Source organism: Centroberyx gerrardi, chromosome 6 (genome assembly GCF_048128805.1).
Source record: "Centroberyx gerrardi isolate f3 chromosome 6, fCenGer3.hap1.cur.20231027, whole genome shotgun sequence".
NCBI lineage: Eukaryota > Metazoa > Chordata > Actinopteri > Beryciformes > Berycidae > Centroberyx > Centroberyx gerrardi.
The window spans coordinates 5,195,573-5,214,106 of record NC_136002.1 but is presented as its reverse complement, the minus strand read 5'-3'; the positions used below and the strand labels follow the sequence as shown (position 1 = coordinate 5,214,106).

The 18,534-nt window shown below is 43.2% G+C and overlaps 1 protein-coding gene across 4 annotated transcripts in view; it reads right to left on the bottom strand.

The window, feature by feature from the left end:
• LOC139923566 (RNA-binding protein Musashi homolog 2) overlaps positions 1 to 18,534 on the bottom strand; it is a 280,792-nt gene that overhangs the window by 171,101 nt on the left and 91,157 nt on the right. The window lies entirely within an intron of this gene.

Genomic DNA, 18,534 nt, shown 5'->3' with positions numbered 1-18,534 from the left:
GTGAAGCAAAACAGTAAATGAGCATAAACACACCGGAATTGTCCTTTAAAAACCCCTGTCCTGCTTTATTAATTAGAAATGTGCATGCACATGTATGTGTGTGTGTTCATGTTGGCAGCTGCATAGCCTAATCTCTGTAGAGGCACACACACACACACACACTCAGACAATGTATACTCTACAGAGGTAAAGGTCTGGCCTTCTCCAGATGCTCCCCGTTCTCCTCTTGCTCATCACCTGGGCTTTTTAAAAGAAAATTAAGCCTTTCGGCGGCTCATTAAAGGCTTCGGCTTTCCGACACAGCGGCCGGCGGTTAGCTGTGAAAATTCAATGTGCGTTTAACTGCCAGCCATTACAGGACCTGCGCTCCTACCCAGCCAAGTTATATTGGGAGCGAGGGCTGCTGTGCTGTGCTGTGCTGTGCTGTGCTGCGCTAACTATGAGAGCTGATGGGGAGCTGTGGCCACTAGTGAAGTCATTAAAAAAAAAAAGAATCCAGTGGAAAAGTGGGTGTCAGCACCCGTCCTATCTTCGCCGGAGAGCACCCTCGCCGAGAGACAGAACATCGGGCCTGATAAGGGTGAAAGAGACGCGTTTGATTTCTGCCTCCTCTTTTCCTTCCTCCCCCGGTCTCTCAAAGAAAAGTTGGCGATGGCAGAGCGCCACATTTGCTTCCACATCATCCACATGAGTGCCATCTAAAAGAGGCAAGTGCCTGCAGAAAAAGACAGCGTCAAGTGGGTGTTCATTGATAGAGAGCCGTGGAGAAAGTACAGGGGGCCGCCGGGAAACTTTCTGTTCCCTGCCACATTTGATAGTGCCTTTTTCCCTCAAAAGGCTCTGTGAGCTTCAATTCACAGCCCTTTGTATTTTTTTTATTTATTTATTTTTTTAAAGGTGCGCCAGTACAACTGAATCACTTAGAGTCCATAGTCCATGATTCCCAGCAGCTGTGGCGGCAAACTCGGCACTCCGGCCAATTACAGCCGTGTCACTATGGTTACGCCCGCCAGTACCTGGAAGTGGGGCTTTTGAGATGAAAGGAAGAAGAAGTGTGTGTGTGTGTGTGTGTGTGTGTGTGTGTGTATTGAGGGGTGAGGGGGTTGGTAGGTGAGGGTTGGGGGCACACCGACATGCCTGTCTGGGAAAAAAAAAAAAAAAAAAAGAGAGGCCCTTGTGTGCAAATGGAGGAGAATCAAAGGCAAAACACCAAGGTGGATTACCATGGCTTCCCTAATAACGGTCTGCGCTTTTCCACCTATGTCCTGGACACTTTCACAGGCCGTGCAGTCCATTACCTGTCCTGCCTTCACTGCAGATAACTGTCCACATGGCAGATCTGGGATAACTGAGGTTATCATTCATGTATTTCTAATGTCAAGCCAAATGAGGACGGTGAAACTCAGCCTCTTGTAAAATCCTGGGTGAGTCCCTCTTCATGTAGGTCCAGTTCAATTCTCTTATTTAGTAGATTTTTTGGGGTTCAAACAATATTGGGTTTTTTATTATTTTTATTTTTCATTTTGTGCCGATATTCAATATCTTTACATTTGAGCATGTTCAAATTTCTAGGCTGTTAATAATGATAATTATTATTATTATTATTATTATTATAGCTGAGAAATTTGATGTAATTTGGAAGAAATAAAAGAAATCCCCCCCCCCCCAAAAAAACAGGAAAAAAAAACAGAGAAAAAAAAAAAAAGGCGATAACATCGTATATCGCCATATTTTGGCGGGACAGTATCTCGATATATAATATAATATCGCTCAAGCCTAGCTCAGTGCATTTTCAAAAATAAGCATTGAGTGTGCGTGTGTGTTATGTGTATTGCACTGCCGCATAGAAGTGTCATTCTAATTGCGTAATATGTAGACATATTACCCATGATGCAGTAGTAAATAAAAAGCAGGATGAACTATGACAGAGCCACAGATACCTGGACTCACTCAGATCCTCTGTCTCTGTCTGCACACTGACAAGACTCCTACCCTCCTGACGGCTGCAAGATACATTTCTAATGTTGTAATGGATAACCGAGGGAGATGTATGGGCCGGGTTGCCACTATAGATCATCCTTCTGAGTATATTCACACAGTAAATAAAGGCCCCAGTGTAGAGCTTTAGATATATGGCCATGTTAATGAGGTGGGGGCAGTCTATCAAAGCTTCTGGCTCTCCCAGGAGCTTCTACATGAGAAAATACTCCAGAGTGAGCGCTCCCCTCTCGACTACAGCGCATCTTCTGTTGTTGTTGTTGTTGTTGTTGTTGTTGTAGTTGTTGTAGTTGTTGTTGAGGTGGCCATGTTTAAAATGTAACTGCGAAATAATCTGAGCTAAACTGTAAAACTGAAATAGTGTCTGAAATAGTCCTGGTTACTCTTCAGAAAAACGTAAATGTCAAGTGATTGTTAAACATGCAGGGATGCCGAGCTTTCAGAAGGACCTTACTAGAATTCGTTTAGAGCAGATAGAGTGTGTGTGTGTGTGTGTGTGTGTGTGTGTGTGTGAGTCTATGTGGAATGAGAGCTGACATATAGGCTTCAGAAGAGTGAAGCTGATTGGCAGCTAAGACACGACTTGCGTCTCGCTGCTATTCCATGTGACAGTGTGTGTGCGTGTGTGTGTGTGCATGTGTGTGTGTGTTCCTATGAAACTACCGCTAGCCAATACTAATATTTTTGGATTGTAGCTGCTGATAGTTGATATTTTCACGCTAATAAAAAGTGTTTCCCCCAGAATTGTATTCTTTCAGGGTGGAAAAGCCTCTGAAACATTTACACCATCATGGGACACTAAAACTCTCCACTGAAACCCAGGATAATAATAATGGTGTTAATAATATTAATAAGAGCAACAGCAACCAAGACAAGCCAAACAACAACAAAGAATCTGTTTCAATGTTTCATTAGAATCAATTCATGTTAAGGCTTCCCATAGACAATCAAACTGCATCATATCCATCATATCAGATCATATGTGATTTGTAACAAAAGGCCAATATCAGCCTCACATATCGGTGTGACTCTAGTTTCAGTCTGTCCCTCTCTGGCTGTCTAGTTCACAATCTCACACAAGGAGGGTAAAAGAGCCAGGGGCAAGTGTGTGTGTGTGTGTGTGCACGCATGTGTCTCTTGTGTTGAGTGCCATCAGCGGTGGTCCCTCAGTGCTAGACTAACCTTCTGTGACAGATGGTTAAATGATCAAAGTGTGTGTGTGTGTGTGTGTGTGTGTGTGTGTGTGGATGGGGTGGGGGGTCCTACATACCACCCTGCTGCTTTACCCGCTCTATTAGAGATTGGCAGTAAACCAGGGACAAGGTAAAAGGACACAGCACCCTGGTTGGTATATCAAATATAGTGTGTGTGTGTGTGTGTGTGTGTGTGTGTGTGTGTGTGTGTGTGTGGCTGAGGGAGAAACAGATGAGCGAGAGCATCAGACGAAAACATCCCCGCCACATATTTACTCTACTGACTCGACAGCAACCTCTGTCCGAGTTGCGTGTGTGTGTGTGTGTGTGTGCGTTGTGTAAAAGTGAATCATTGAGACAGACAGCGAGAGAGAAAGACAAACAGAGCGAGTGAGCTTTAAGTCGTTGTTGTGAAGATGTGAAACAGTTGACCGATGGTTGGATGTCTGGCTTTTGAAGCAGCGTGGTGGCTGGTCTGGATCAGGACACTCACAGGTTTAAAAACTAATCAATTACAATGAAATAAACACCTTATATAGACAAACAGACAAAACCAACCCTGCATCTTACTTCTGTTTTTATGTCTTATTGCAAATGACTCTCTCACTTTGTGTCACTCACCCAGATTCACTAAAGGTTTGCTGAATGAAGAGCACACTATAGCTCTGTTCGAAACTGTTCCCTACTACAGAAACAGTGCACTATATAGTGTGTCCGCCATTTTGTGCTCGTGTCCAAATTCTCGACGGTTAATGACTGTATAGTTCACTATAAAATACCCACAATGCACTGCAAATTGTAGTAGAAGACGCAAATTATATGCGCTGAAGTGTTTAGCTTGTTGCTAGCAAAAACTGCCATTAGAGACATAAATAAACGTAGGTAAAAAGGGACCGACTTTGAAAATCCTGCATTAAACGTAGACTGTAACAGAGACGATTATGTGATACCCCATTCATTTTCCCTATGGAGAAATTGCTATGGAACCGTGAGCCATATTTGGGCATGGCTGACGTCATTCGACTTACGAGGTCTAGGCAAGGCCATACAAATAAAGATTGCACCCAATTCACTAACACTTCGCTACACCAACTCCCCCAACGTATTGTAGCGCATATAAAATCTTTTGAAACGAGGAGACTGACAGAGTTTGTCCATTCAGAAGAGCTACTAGCAGCAAGGCAGAGGGTTTTCTATCTGAGAGTCTCTTAGTGAATAAAACAAAAACTCTGCACTCCTAGCTAAACCTCGCAACACAATCTTAGTTAATATAGAGTGAGAATTAGGGCAAAATTTTATATTGTGATACTATCCGGCCAAAATATCACGATATACAATACTATCGCAGGGATATTTGTTAGTGCGGGAAATATCACAACATTCACGAAATATCAGATATAATAGACTATTGGTTCTCAACCTAGAGGTAGCAAGACAACTTTGGGGCAGCATGGCATGACTTGGAATGATGGAATGATGTTGCAAAAGATAGAAATAGCTTCCATCAGCTGGGTTGACATGAATAAATCAGGGAAAAATGGAAAGAGTCTTTCAGCAACTGATTAGCAGCACTGGGCCCAATTTGTCGTTTCCAGTCAGCTTCTCTGATTCCATACATCATAATATGTGAAAAAACACTTGGATGGAAAGTCAGGTACTGAGAGAGAGAAAGACACACATAAATAGAGAGACCTGCTGTGCTGCTGGAGTTGACATTTACTCAGGGCTTTTCAGCCTGGCCAGGGCAGCCAGCCATTCGCCAGGAGGCCTCTGTGTGTGTGTGTGTGTGTGTGTGTGTGTGTGTCTGTGTGTGTGTCTGTGTGTATGTTCACCCAGCTTCAATGAAACACTGGCTTTTTAGGAGGCCAAAATGAGAAGTTAAAGCAAAGGCAGCTGTGCTGGATTCCAATATTAGCTTGTTAATAGGCCAAGAGAGAGAGAGAGAGAGAGAGAGTGTGAGAGAGAGAGAGAGAGAGAGAGAGAGAGAGAGAGAGAGAGAGAGATCCCTTATGCTTCCGCTGACTCAAACCTACCCTGTGGACACACGCACACACACACAATCCAAAGCCAGGCGCTCAGCACCAAACTCATTAAAAGGACAAATAAACTGGCAACATGAATCGAGTCACGAGAGCCGAGCTGAGAGGAAGATTTAAATAAAACAGAGAAAGTTTGTTTTTAGGTTACCGGCAATACGCTTTTAAACTGTTATTTAAAATTTCATAAGTTCACCAACGTCGGAGAGCCGCCACCGAGACAGAGAGGAGGCCTGTCGGATGCAAGGCAGTGAATGGACTCCCTCTCCCTCTCTCTCTCACACACACACACACACACACACTCACACAATAAATCATGCTGGCCTATATATGCAAACCTTAAAATAAATCCCACTGATGCATATGAACAGACAAACACACACAATGACGCACAGCTTACGCTCTTTTCGTGAGTCTTCATAAAAGTCCTGCTTGCTTTACCATACAGGAATATAGATTAACATTTGTACGCACATATAGATAAAATGAGCAGTGCGCACACACACACACACACACACACACACACACACACACACACACACAGGCACAGCCAAGGGCAATGAATGAATTAATTGAATGCAAAATGATGAGAAACACTTGATTTAGTGTAGTCTTAGTATACTTCCATTGACTATGTTCATTCCCTAACCCTAAGGCAGGATGCTTATGGTGGCAGAGAGGGGAGCTGGAACAGAGACGGATAAGCTGAAGTTGGCAACTCAAATGGAGAGTATTAAAACTAGAAGAGTTTTCCAGTGACAAAGCACTAGCTACAGTCTTGCTGCACTCGTAAGTGAACTTTTGCTGTCATTACCATGCTAGTTTAGGGGGACCGGACGGATTTCCGGGGACCGTTCCGGGATTTGTCATTCCCATCAGATTCCAGAATACATCTACCAGCAAAGTATTTGTAATTTATGAATCGCATAGCATCGATCTGGATGGTAGCATTACTAGAAGTGAAAGCGGACATGGGAGTTTGATGGAAATCACTGAATGACTGAATGCTAAAAATGCATGAATGCTAAAAACACTGTTTCCATTCTGGGGCATATCATTTTATAAATCCTCTCGCACAGCCGCGAGAGGGTGCACACGAGTACAAATCACAGATTGTATCTTTAAACTTTACCCTAACCTAATTCTAATTCTAATCTTAATTGTAAACCCAAATCTTAATCCTAAACTGTGAAAAAAAAGTGAGAACCAACCACAATGCCCTCACTCTGAAGGTCGAAAACTCAAACTGCTTCTCAAAAGGATAGAGGAACAAGTGCACACACACACACACATACACACACACAGAAAGCTCGGTTTAAAGATCCAGTGCAACGATTTCAACTCAGTCAGGAGAAGTTTGATGTTGATTTCTAACACAATGAGCATATTTATTCCGTTTTTGATGGTTAGACAAATATCCAGCGTTGGAACTTCAGCACCCAGCAACAATGGAGGCAAGTTGGCTAGTCTGGCAAGTAGCTGGCCGGCTATACTGATTAATTATGCATACTGTCGACCAAACAGAGCACTCATTAAAACCTGAGTCTGGGTGATTTACACCAGCAAGTAGATTGGAATTCTAAATCTGTTTGATTCTGTTGAAACCAGAGGGAGAGTTTTTCAAATTCTAATAATTTGGGTAACTTTATATGAACAGCTCCTTTGTTAAATTATACCGTCAAATTGAGAAATGCAATTCTCATCGCACCGGACCTTTAAGAGCTAATGGTGATTGTGAATGAGCGCCTCGTATTGGCCCGCAGGTAAACGACTACAGAACACGATTCATTCAGAGCACTGATGTCATTACTGGGCTCGTAAAAAGATGTGCCTCTAGCAAATGCACACATCCTTAAAACTAAAGTCCACTCTGCTTTACAAATGGCACACGGGGGAGCTGCTCTCCGCAAACACAGATTGTGGAAATTGCCAGGTGAATGATATTTGCTGGGTAAAAAAAGGAGGAATCAATCCCAAAGAGTAGCCAAGGCTTATTATTGATTAAATGGATGTCCTTAGGCAAAAACCTGTCTGACTCATCCATCCAATTAATGGTTATAGGATGTCAGAGCAGGAATAAGTGAGGGAAAAAGTGTTTGGGGGCTGATTGTCTATTGCTGCTTGGCCTTGCTCTCTTCCAGCAAGCTGTGACTTAACTAAATCAAGCAGTCAATCAATGCTAATTCCTGTTGCTTATTGAGATAGTTAAATGCAGCCGCTCGCTCCGCCAGCCTGAATGTCAATCAGCCTGGTTGAGAGGGAACGTGATTGGAGGGCACTTTGGAAAAAGAACATTCGGAAAAACATACACACATGTACATACACACACATGCACACGGATTGGTCCTTACAAGCCTCAAACCCCATTAATGCCCATTCCCAGCACCCTCTTAATATTCTTTAATATGTCTTTATTAGCACATTTTAACTGAATTAGCACTCTGTAAATGGCTGTGACCCCAGAGTCACAGGCAATAGAAATTAAATTGCTTCACTCAGTTGAAGTCTGTGTCTCTGATTTGCCGTCTCTCCCCATGGTTTCTCTGCAACTTCTGGTGAAACCGTCAGTTGGAAACGCAGCAGCAGCATGGACACGGCCTGGTACATGGAGGCTGTGATCTGTCAGTTAGCTTAAGTAGAAAAATGACGGATTTATATCCTACAAAAGAATGAAACAGAAATAGAGACATGCTCCGAACCGATGCGGAAACCAGGAGGACAAGTGGGGTCTTGTGTGTCAAAAGACATTTTCCCCCCCGTCACGGATCACCAGCAAAGTCAGAGGAGAGAGGTATGTGTTTGTGTGTGTGTGTGTGTGTGTGTGTGTGCTTCAGGCAGTATATATGGGAGCCGTGACTGATGCCGGCTCTCCGACTCCAGTCACTCGATTGAATCCAGGCGACTCGCTGCAGAACTGACAGATTGCGCTGGAGCACCTAGAGCTGTCAATCACACAGGCATCTGCCCGCCCCTTCCTGTCGTGCAAACATCAGGAAGCGAGTCGGTGAGTTGCCGGCAAAAATCTTAGGAGGGATGCAATTTGACAAACTCAGTCGTTTAGTGTGATCAGCATTAAAGTACAGATAACCAGAAACCTTTAAATCAAAAGAAAATACAGGAACACTTTACTTAAAGCGAAGGCATTACAAGGCATATTTCTAATGCATTTGATTGGGTGCACTAGGTCAAATGGGGTTTAGTTATTCATAGGTATTCACAGGTTCATAGATTTGCGATAATAACACAGACTCTAATACCCACAATGCCTTGCGGGACAATCAGGGAACTATATTATTTTCTTCATCTTTCCTTCTCGCTCACCATCAGTGCATTTTCAGATTATGTGTATATTTATTTGAAGATGAATGTCTGTGTAGTAAGTTGTGTATGAATTTTTGTTGTTAAAATTATATATATATATATAAATATTATTCTTTCTCAAAAAACATAAACAAAAAGTGAGTCTACAAATCTATAAATGTGTATATTGCCAGTCATTTTGTGTAATTCCCAAACTATCAAAGACATAAAAATTGTCAATTCAATTATATATAATATACTGTATATAGTGTATGTATTTCATTGTAAATACTTTTCCAGACTTTGCAGACCCTGGGAACCCTGTCTGACGATTGGATTGTAAGAAACATTTATTTTTCCTTCTAGTGGAGTTATAATCTGCATGTAAAAGTAAAGTGTTACAGAATATCTGATACCCAGAGAAACTAGAAGCCAGTTAGTGCTTCAATAAAGGCAGTATGAGATGTTACTCGCCCTGGCAGTTTGATAATGAGCCCAATTTGTGCTATAGAGCTGGAGTTCAAAATCAGAGGTATTTTGAATAGCGAAGATCGGCGTAAGTTTGACAATTTAATTTGTCATCGTTAAACGACCAGCTGAGCGGTAAGTTCTGCATCAAAAACAGACTAGGGAAATGATGAAATCTGCTGTAAGAACACTGCTTATAGCCACGGCAGAATACAGAATGCAGATAATTTGACCTTGATGAATTTGGCGAAAATAACACACATGGCACGTTTAACTTCCTCATTGCCAAATAGCGACTCTGGCATTCCACTTGACCTCACACGCTGACCAGAGTCCGACCTCTCAGCAGCTTAATCCCGTTCTCGCTCTTTTCTCCCAGCATACCAGTAGATTTGTTTCAATATGAACTGTGCTTCTTGAAACTCTGCCAGGTATAACAGAAAATAACAGAGGAGAACAGAGGAGAGGAGAGCATGATGTCTTTTTGATTATCTTTCTAAATGACACTTCAGCCCTCCAGCCTGGCTGTGTAATTGTGATTACTATGCCTCTATTTTGGGCTTTGGCACGGAGCGACAGCCAGCCTTAGTAAATAACTGGCCTTAGTTCAGCCAGGTAGGAGACAGGAGGAGAGATATGACTTTCTAGCTGCCATGAACTTTAAATCTTCTTGTCTAAAATCAGAGCACAGGCCAGCAGTCACACTATGAAGTCAAACAACACGGCGAAGCTGATCTCAGGGTGAATGTCCACTGAACAGTGAAGTTCTCGCTCTCCGTGTTCATTTCATTGAGAGCAGGCGTACAAATTTTGTGGAGGATTGTGGGAAGGTGAGTGTCTAGAATTTCTAAACGTAGTAGCGAGAGGGCGGCGCCAAAAATAGAGCTCGAGTCCACTTTATGCTAAATTTCATGCGTCTGGAGCAAGAGTTACCCAATAGCAGAGCAGATGTCCGTTTGATTGATGTCTGTTCATGATACATACCGTCCTAGATCTGTCGTACCACAGAGAGCACAGAGGAAAAGCTAATTATTGCTGTTTCAAGCCATCCACGCTTGTATTATCCTCTCAATCGAGAATGTATTGAAGAATAGGCCCTACCTTATTTCCACACCCACAAAGCGTCCAAAGGTTCTGAGCAGTGTCAAGCGTAACATCGATCATATCATGCACAAGGCTTCGATCCAGAGGTGTGATCAAGTCAGCTTCGCTCGAGTCCCAAGTCAGTCTCAAGTCTTGAGGCACAAGTCTCAAGTCAAGTCCCAAGTGTAAATGTAGATTACCAAGTCAAGACCAAGTCAAGTCCATGTCATTTGTCAAGTCTCAATTTAAATTCAGTCGTCTGCTGGAACAAATCTCATCACTTTCAATCTACGTCATTTACACAAACACAAGATCTTCTGTCAAGACTTTAGAAACCTTTTCAAGTCATCAAAAGTGCAAGTCAAAGTCAAGTCCCAAGCCACCAGAACCCAAGTCAAGTCTCAAGTCTTCTCTTCATGCATCAAGTTAAGTCTCAATGTCATGTGACTCGCGTCCCCACCTCTGCTTTGATGGTTCTCTCTCCAACATGCATACGGAACGAGATGATGAGAATGAATGAAGGTCTCAACCAAAATTAATTTACTGGCCAGCTTTTCAACGAAGGCCAAAGATGCTCTCAGCAACAGGCCAGGGAGCGACCTCTGTCCGCTGGGGCCCGTAAAGCTCTTTTTCTTTACCTTCCTCTCCGCTGTAAAGAAAGCGGCGGGGTGTCGGCGGTTCGCTGCACCCTCGGGCTTCAGCGCTTTCCCCGCCACGCCGAGGCCACCTCCAGCGCGCTAACTGCTGTATGCGGTGGGGGCTTGGATGGATAGACGTGTTTATTTATAGGGAGAGCCCTAGAGCGCTGCCAGCTGCAGCATACTGACGTGGTGGAGCAGCGGCACGGAGGACGCAACTAAAGGTCAAAGGACAAACCCGGCGGCGGGAACCCATTAAACCGAGCACTTCCCGTTTCTGTGAACTCTCTGGGGTGAAGTTGCCCTTCGGCGGCGGCTAGGTGTCAGCTTCCCCATCCATTTTCCTTCAACGTGACTGGTAAGATTGCATAACTGACCCAAGATCATTTGGGGCCTGGTGGTAATTATTGCCAAGACATACCAGTGAAACGGGGCGAGGCCGGTTTCATTTTAGAAACAAACGCCTGCCTGTACAGCTGAACTCCACCGATGCCTTAGGTAACCAATGACGACTATAATGAAAATTTCACGATGGAAGAAATTTATTCTAAATTTTGCTATATGCTGACCGTTTTGGTTGGTAGCACTGGTGCTAGAAAGCTCAAAATATCACTGGCACAAAGAAGAATGAGAGCACAAGAGTACTGGCAGGTACTGTAATAGGCAATGACCAGAGCAGCCAAGACTAGGCTTTACAGGTGCAACTCCCAATCAATGCAACCAGACACTATAAGATTTGGACGGTGCTGCTGAGGATGACTCGGTATCTTCCAGGTTTTTTGCTCTGTCATCAACAAGCGGCTTGAAAGAGTGTTCAGTGCTGCGTTTGTGATAGGTGAGTCTGAGTTTATTTGGATCTCTTTCAGGCCACCGAGCAAGTCTTCCAAGAGTCCATTCAAGAGTCAATTCAGGTGAGAAGCTGTATTGTAACAGACAGCCAACTCAAAATACATTTCACTTTGATTGTTTCAATAGCAGGAAAGTCTCACTGATTTTCACAAGAATATGCCGGAGTGGTCAATGATGGCATCCAAGCAATGCGACTTGGTTGCCATGCCATGTGTACGACTGGATATGTTTGCGTGGAATATTTTTCTATTTTCCAACAGCAAATGCAATCAAAACAGTCACACTTCACAGCTTAATTGAATTTTCAACCTTATTACTTTCTTCCAACCATGTAGAATACACTAAGTTACCAAGGGCAGACCAGAAAAGGAGAGGGGGGTCGAGGGGGAGAGGGGTATTTAGATTGTGTCATGCTGCCCCTGTGATTACCCCCCCCAAAACATGAGTCAGCGGCCGTGAGATGAGTGCTCTGCTAATATGAAAGGGGAAGTAACTGAATCATGTGGCAGAGTTGAGATCATCTCATTCCCCAAATGCTGCCTGCAAGTACCAATTAGGATTCAGTGCTATGAAGTGGATTAATGGAACGCTCTATCGCCCCCTGTTAACAAAACAGCACTTCACCCCTTGAGTTCAACTTCTAAATTAGCTCCGTTCCTCCATTTATGTTTTGTACCTGCGAAAGGGGAGAAACAAATGCGATCCACACGTTTTAATTTAGAGACAACTGTGAGCAAGCCACGATTTGGAAAATACACTTTGTGCTGAATAAATCTCACTCGTCTTGAAGTGAAGTTGTGAGGCAATTCATTAGCAACCGTCGATGTGCTATTAGCCCTCAGAAATGAGCCGCTAAAGGGCCGGCTACATTGTGCTGGTCAGTCCTGTCTGGCTCTGCTGACTCAGAATGACACCGCCGCTGCTCCGACCGTGACTAATCCAGCCGGTCCAACCCACCGCGCTCAAACCTCTCCGCTATTTATAAAGCCTGTGTGTGTGTTTGTGCACGTGCGAGTGTGTATGTGTGCGCGCCTCATGCCGGGCAAAAGCAGGAAGGCAAATAAAAGAAATTTGATATCCACTTCATTGCTAATTTGTTTGGCTCCGATGTGCTTAATGGACAGGCTATCGATGTTAAAGCAGAGGCCTGATGAACAAACAGAACAACACGACACCATGTCCGTAATAGTATGTAGCGGCTGACATCTTTTTTTTTTTATCATCTTATGAGGCAATCACAATTAAGAGAGTGTGGTGGTCCAGACTTTGATACCTGTGGATAGGCAGAACACTGAATAATGATCAGAAACAAGACAGATGAAATACCCTTGGTTAAGTATCTTTACTCACGTAATTGTGGAAAGATGATGGGTAACAAAGCTGAATGTATCAGTGTGTGCGGGCATCTTCCAATCAATAGCAATATTAGACCCTTCCACTTTGCACCCACATATCCAATGGAGGTTTGAAGAACATAAGCCAATTCCCCCCGCCCAGCAAGCCACAACTTTCCATCCGTCTCTCACACTTTCTCAATTTCACTTTCTCCTCCTACCCTCTTCCTCTAGGTCTCCCCGAAGGTTTCTCAAAGGCACTTTGGCGGCACACAAGCTTAATATCTCGCCGCTAGTGAAATGCCACGGAGGTCAAGGTGCGTAATGAAGCATTGTGATAGCGTGAATAGTTATAAGTCCTGGGAGATCACACTCTGTTGCGCTCGTTGGCCTCATCAAGCAAAAGGAAAGCATCACTTCAGCAGTAGATGAGGAGAAAGTGGTGGAACGGAAGGTCAAAATGTGGGGCTGTAAATGTGATACTTTCCTCTTTGTTTGTAGAGAAGACTTGAGTCTAACTCTGTTTCCTCACTTTTCTGATGAACATGGTGGGCGTGATTGGTGTTGGTTCAAGACAGAGGAGCTATGTTCCATCTGGATGGAGCCCAGGTGTGGCCACGGGGAATAAATTATATTTCGAGGTCACAATTTACAATATCAAGGGCACAAGATGGTATTGTGTGCGCACTAGGGATGGGACACTATGCTTATCTCACAATACGATTTGATACGCGATATGGGGCTTACGATACGATGTCATGAATTAAAGTTCAATGACAACAAAGTATGACTGCGCAGAATTATGTTTATTTCTGAGCCACAACTCTGTCTAGCAATGGCATTGGCTTGCTAGAATGTAAACAACAATTGTGCAAACAATATAATGTTGTGAAATTGTAATGGGCAAGCCATCCTATTTATTATAACTAGCCTACAGCAGAATAAAATGGAGGTAATATTGCGATTCATTTTTCTGCCCCACAATACGTATTCACATTTTTGTATCGCGATATATAGAATATGTCGATATATCATCCCATTGCTAGCGCGCACAAGATACACCTTGTGCCTTTTGTTTTTATTCATTCGAGTGCACAAGATACATATTGTACCCTCGTTTTGGTTCATTCGTACCCTCATTTTCATTACTTTATGTGCACAATTTCATAATTCATGCAAACAAATTAGTCAATGCATGCACACAAGTTAATAAAATGTCAGTCAACCAGCTCTCCAACACCAACAGAAAAGGGGTTGATGCGATTGCACTGACTCTATATATTAACTTATTATGTGTGTATGTTTTACATCTATTTGCAGCAATTCAAGTGCACATTTTCTAGACTGTGCACACACAATAGCTTGTACATGAGTTAATACTAATACATTTTTTTCTCTGCAGGTTGGCCACTGCTGGACTCTGTACATCTGAGCTGGATTAGGGCTGGGTAAAACAGATGCCACGCTCTCTTCAAATCACTTTCCCCAGTCCACATGTGTTACACACACACACACACAAATACACACACACACACCCTTCACAGCTCCAAGGCCAACTCTACAGAAAGGTTAATCCAGACGCTGTATTCCCCAGAGGGAGCAGCTAAGGCTCTTGTGAGGCTCTCTGTCATAATTTGGAATAATTTGTTCCGGAGAAGGTCTCCCAACGTCGACATGAAATTAAAACACTCGCCAGTGAATCTGTCACAAACGCGTGGAGAGACGAGCTTCTGCAGCTGCAGCAGATGGGAGGCAGGATTTAGTCTTCGCTTGCTTTGAGCAGACATTAAAATATTGAGCCATTAGGGCCTTTTGTCAGAGGGAATCAGGTGTGATGGGGAGGAAGAGTGCACTCAGATACACAAACACACACACACACACACACACACACACACACACTTCTGCCAAAGCTTCCCTAGTGCACCTAGACAGCTGTGGAGACGAAAGGCAGCAACACACACAAACTCTCCTAGGAAAACACACACACACACAAAATCTCTTTTACAGTGCATTGTGTTTGAACGCGTCAAATGCTAACAGTGAGGGGCGCCGAATAGATTCCATCTCCCAATCTCTCCCACGCTGCCCATATATTGTTAATAAATTAGAATATAAAGCAGGGCCTGAAAATGTATGAAATGCGATCTATGCAAAGCGGCAGCATGTATATGCATGGCATGTCTATTTAAAAAGGTCACATTCAGGCTTTGTGCGCCGTGCTCCAAAGTGCACAATTATGCCTTCTGACCCAAAAATGGAAATATCATCATCTCCGTTGCAAGTAGAGCAGCACTTTGTTTTTGTTTTTCCTGCCGTGACATTATTTTGTACTCATTTAAAATTCCTAGTGATGTATTCTTCCGCATTCGAGTTTGAGGGACATGAATCCAAACGCTTGATGTATGCAGAACAACATGCAAAAAGACTCTAGCTTAGTCAGCTGAAAACGTGAATGACAAGGCACACTGAAACATGCAACATGCAGGCTCTTCTGAACAGGCATTCAAATGAAAATGAGGAAATATTAATCTGGGTGAGTGTGTGAGAGTGTCAAAGACCTCCGCCACATCAAAACAAGGGGGGGGCTTCCTGCCATGGTGGGTTTGATGCCAGGGCAAATGGAGTGTGACACCCTAGGGAGCCCTTGGCATGGCACTGTGGCCGCATGGCACTGGGTGGGCAGCAGACCCAGGCAGCTGAGTGCTGAGCCCCTGCCCTAGTTTAAGCCTCATTTAACACAGCTCACACTGGTCGGCACGGTCCAAAGTCCCTGGCACTGGCCAAGAAACCGGACCCAGATGACGTTCATCTACAATCTGTGATGGGACTGTGAGCATCACACGCAGAACAAGGGGAAGAGAAGAAGTCATATGTTTTGACAAGGAAAGACATCCACAGCTCTTGGTTGAATGGCTGGGAACAGCTGATAGCATATTTAAACTTATGACTTGACCGCCTCAACAGTAGCAAAGAAAAGAAAAGAAAAGAAAAGAAAAGAAAAGAAAAGATAAGATAAGATAAGATAAGATAAGATAAGATAAGATAAGATAAGATAAGATAAGATAAGATAAGATAGCACTTGGTCCATTTCTGTGCTGTTTTCAGCTGACACGTTATTTAATCACTGACATGTCTAACACACCTGTTGATTTTGTGTTTATATAATGTCAGCATGTTAGCTAGCTAACCATAGCATCTGGTCAGCTAACCATCGGCGTCTTATTTGCACAATAGTAAATAGTTACATGGCTAGTAGCTAGTAGCGACTCATAATTACACATTAACATCAGTACAAAAAATCTGCATTCAATACTTGCTGTATACAACTGCTGAAAAAATGTATTCTAAAAAGCAGTGACCGCTTGTCGACATAATGGTCTTCATCAGGGTCATACCATAGACCATTAAGTCGACACACGTTGGACATTTTTAACATTTTCGGGTTTTTCGGGCATCGTCGTTTTTTCGAATTCATTTTTTTCTTCAATTTTTAGCTAGCAAGTGAAGAACTGTTTCTAGTATCAGTTTGAGTCTACCTGTCACTCCAAAGAGCACCTGTCTGTTCATATCAGAGGTTAGCTAGCTAGCAAAGCCAAAAACCAACAGCTTGTTCAACTGAGTTGACTGTTTTCAAGCTACAAAAGTAGTAGAGACTAGGTTCCAGACAAGACAAAACAAATCTACCTTCAGACCGCTAGCTTTTAGCAATTTTGTTACTACAGACTTCTGACACAACTGCAAAGCCTCTACTCAAGCGACAGCATATCTTAAGTCCCCTCTCCCTCCAAATTCATTGCAACAGCACATACTGTAATACATCTAAGATCCTAAACAATGAGGAAGAATTAGACAGCAATACTGGATCTACCTTCGCTCCAATTATTACACTGTAACTCCTAAAGAATGTCAACCAGAGATTGCTTGCACTCTAGCTTGAAGCATTGGCCACATAAGGGGAGGTTGCAAAGAGGTTTGAACTTAATTGGCCCTTATTTAAGTAAAGGGCCATTACAGAACAGTGGGAGAATGAGCGGTTTCAAAGTGTCTGGCAATTACGAAGCAACAATTTGCTCTACATCAGCCTTGAAGCAGAATCCTGTACATGAATGCACGCTGCTAGTCATGGAGCTGAACACCTCTCTATCCTCAAAGAGGGGCGAGATCAGGGAGAACAAGATATAATGAACTTATCTTCCCTGCTCACTGGCATAGTGCATGCAATCATTACTGAAAATGAGATTTGCTATCCCCACACTAAAAGATAATTGACCTGGAGACTGCTCGAAACTTAGAGATGCTCCCCCTGGTTCCAAATCGAGGCCTTGTTCAATGGATCAAATCACTGGCCAAAGAGAAAGAGCTCAATGAACGCCATGTTGCACTCTTCATCGACTTGTTCTACCACACAACATGCATGTTTGGGGTTATTTTAATTAAGCACTCGGCTGCAAATGAGATCTTAGCTCTTTGCATATTTCACGGCCTCAGCGTAATTTAGTAGTCGTTTGGACTAATAACTTTCAAGATCGTAGTCAAAATTACAGTAGCATAGAGACGAGTAGTGTTAATTATTTGACTGCCACTTGCTAATGTCGGAACCAAACAGATAATCGGGCTCCCAGACATGGTGCTGAAGGAAGATGGATGATTAGTGTCCATTGTAATTATGAAATGCTATCTAACAGAGGCTCAGACTAGCTCAGATTCATTGATGGAAGCCTCCAAGTGACACCTTGCCATAAGGAATAAATACGTGGATTAAAAACCGGATTATAAAGTCTGTGTGATCTCCATACTCTTATTACAAGGTACTCCCCTAGGTCAGGAGGGCTTTTAGCAGAACAATGAAGGAGGTCAGACACCAGTGGGCAGTATGAGCATTGCATAGCAAGATGGGATCATTAGGGAGGTGAAGAGAAGGCATTGTACTGACACATGCACAAGCAAATATACTCATCCTGAAACTCTCTTCTCTCTATCCGATATACAGGCCGCAGTGTGAGAGCAGTTCCCGCCAGCTGTCTGTAACTACTCTCAGATGGATGAAAACCACCTGCTGTTGAGGGAAATTAGAAAAGCTTGTCTGCTCTGTTTTCTCCTGCTCTTTTTCATCATCCTGTTTAATCATTCACCATTTTATTTATGGATTTGTTTCTCTGCAAAGGCAGGCAGGTTGATTCACCGGTGAATACCACAAACGTAAACTCGCAATCTGTCTTTTGTAGCCTTAAAGAAGTGGTGGGGGAAAAAATGGCAATGGCATGACAAAGTGGCGGTGACACTCAAGTCGGTGGAACATCAGAATTGCTTAGTGTTGTTAATTACGGTGGCAAAAGGCTGACTTATGAAAATGACTGGTGAAAATGAAAAGACAGTATCTCATTCTCGGAAAATCTATTATGGCTGCAGGATGAATGGAACCTCGGCATCCGATTCGAACGAAAGCATGAGAAAAGGAAAGCTTCTACAAATAATGGTAGTATTAATAGAGGGTGATTCTTTTCTCATATCAGATCTAAATGGGGGTGTACTGTGTATATCTGGGAGCGGAGCCAGGGCCTTGCTGTAGACATGCTCTTTGGTTCACAACGGAGACTGATTGCCTGAGGAAGTGGAATTCTACATCCTATCGTGC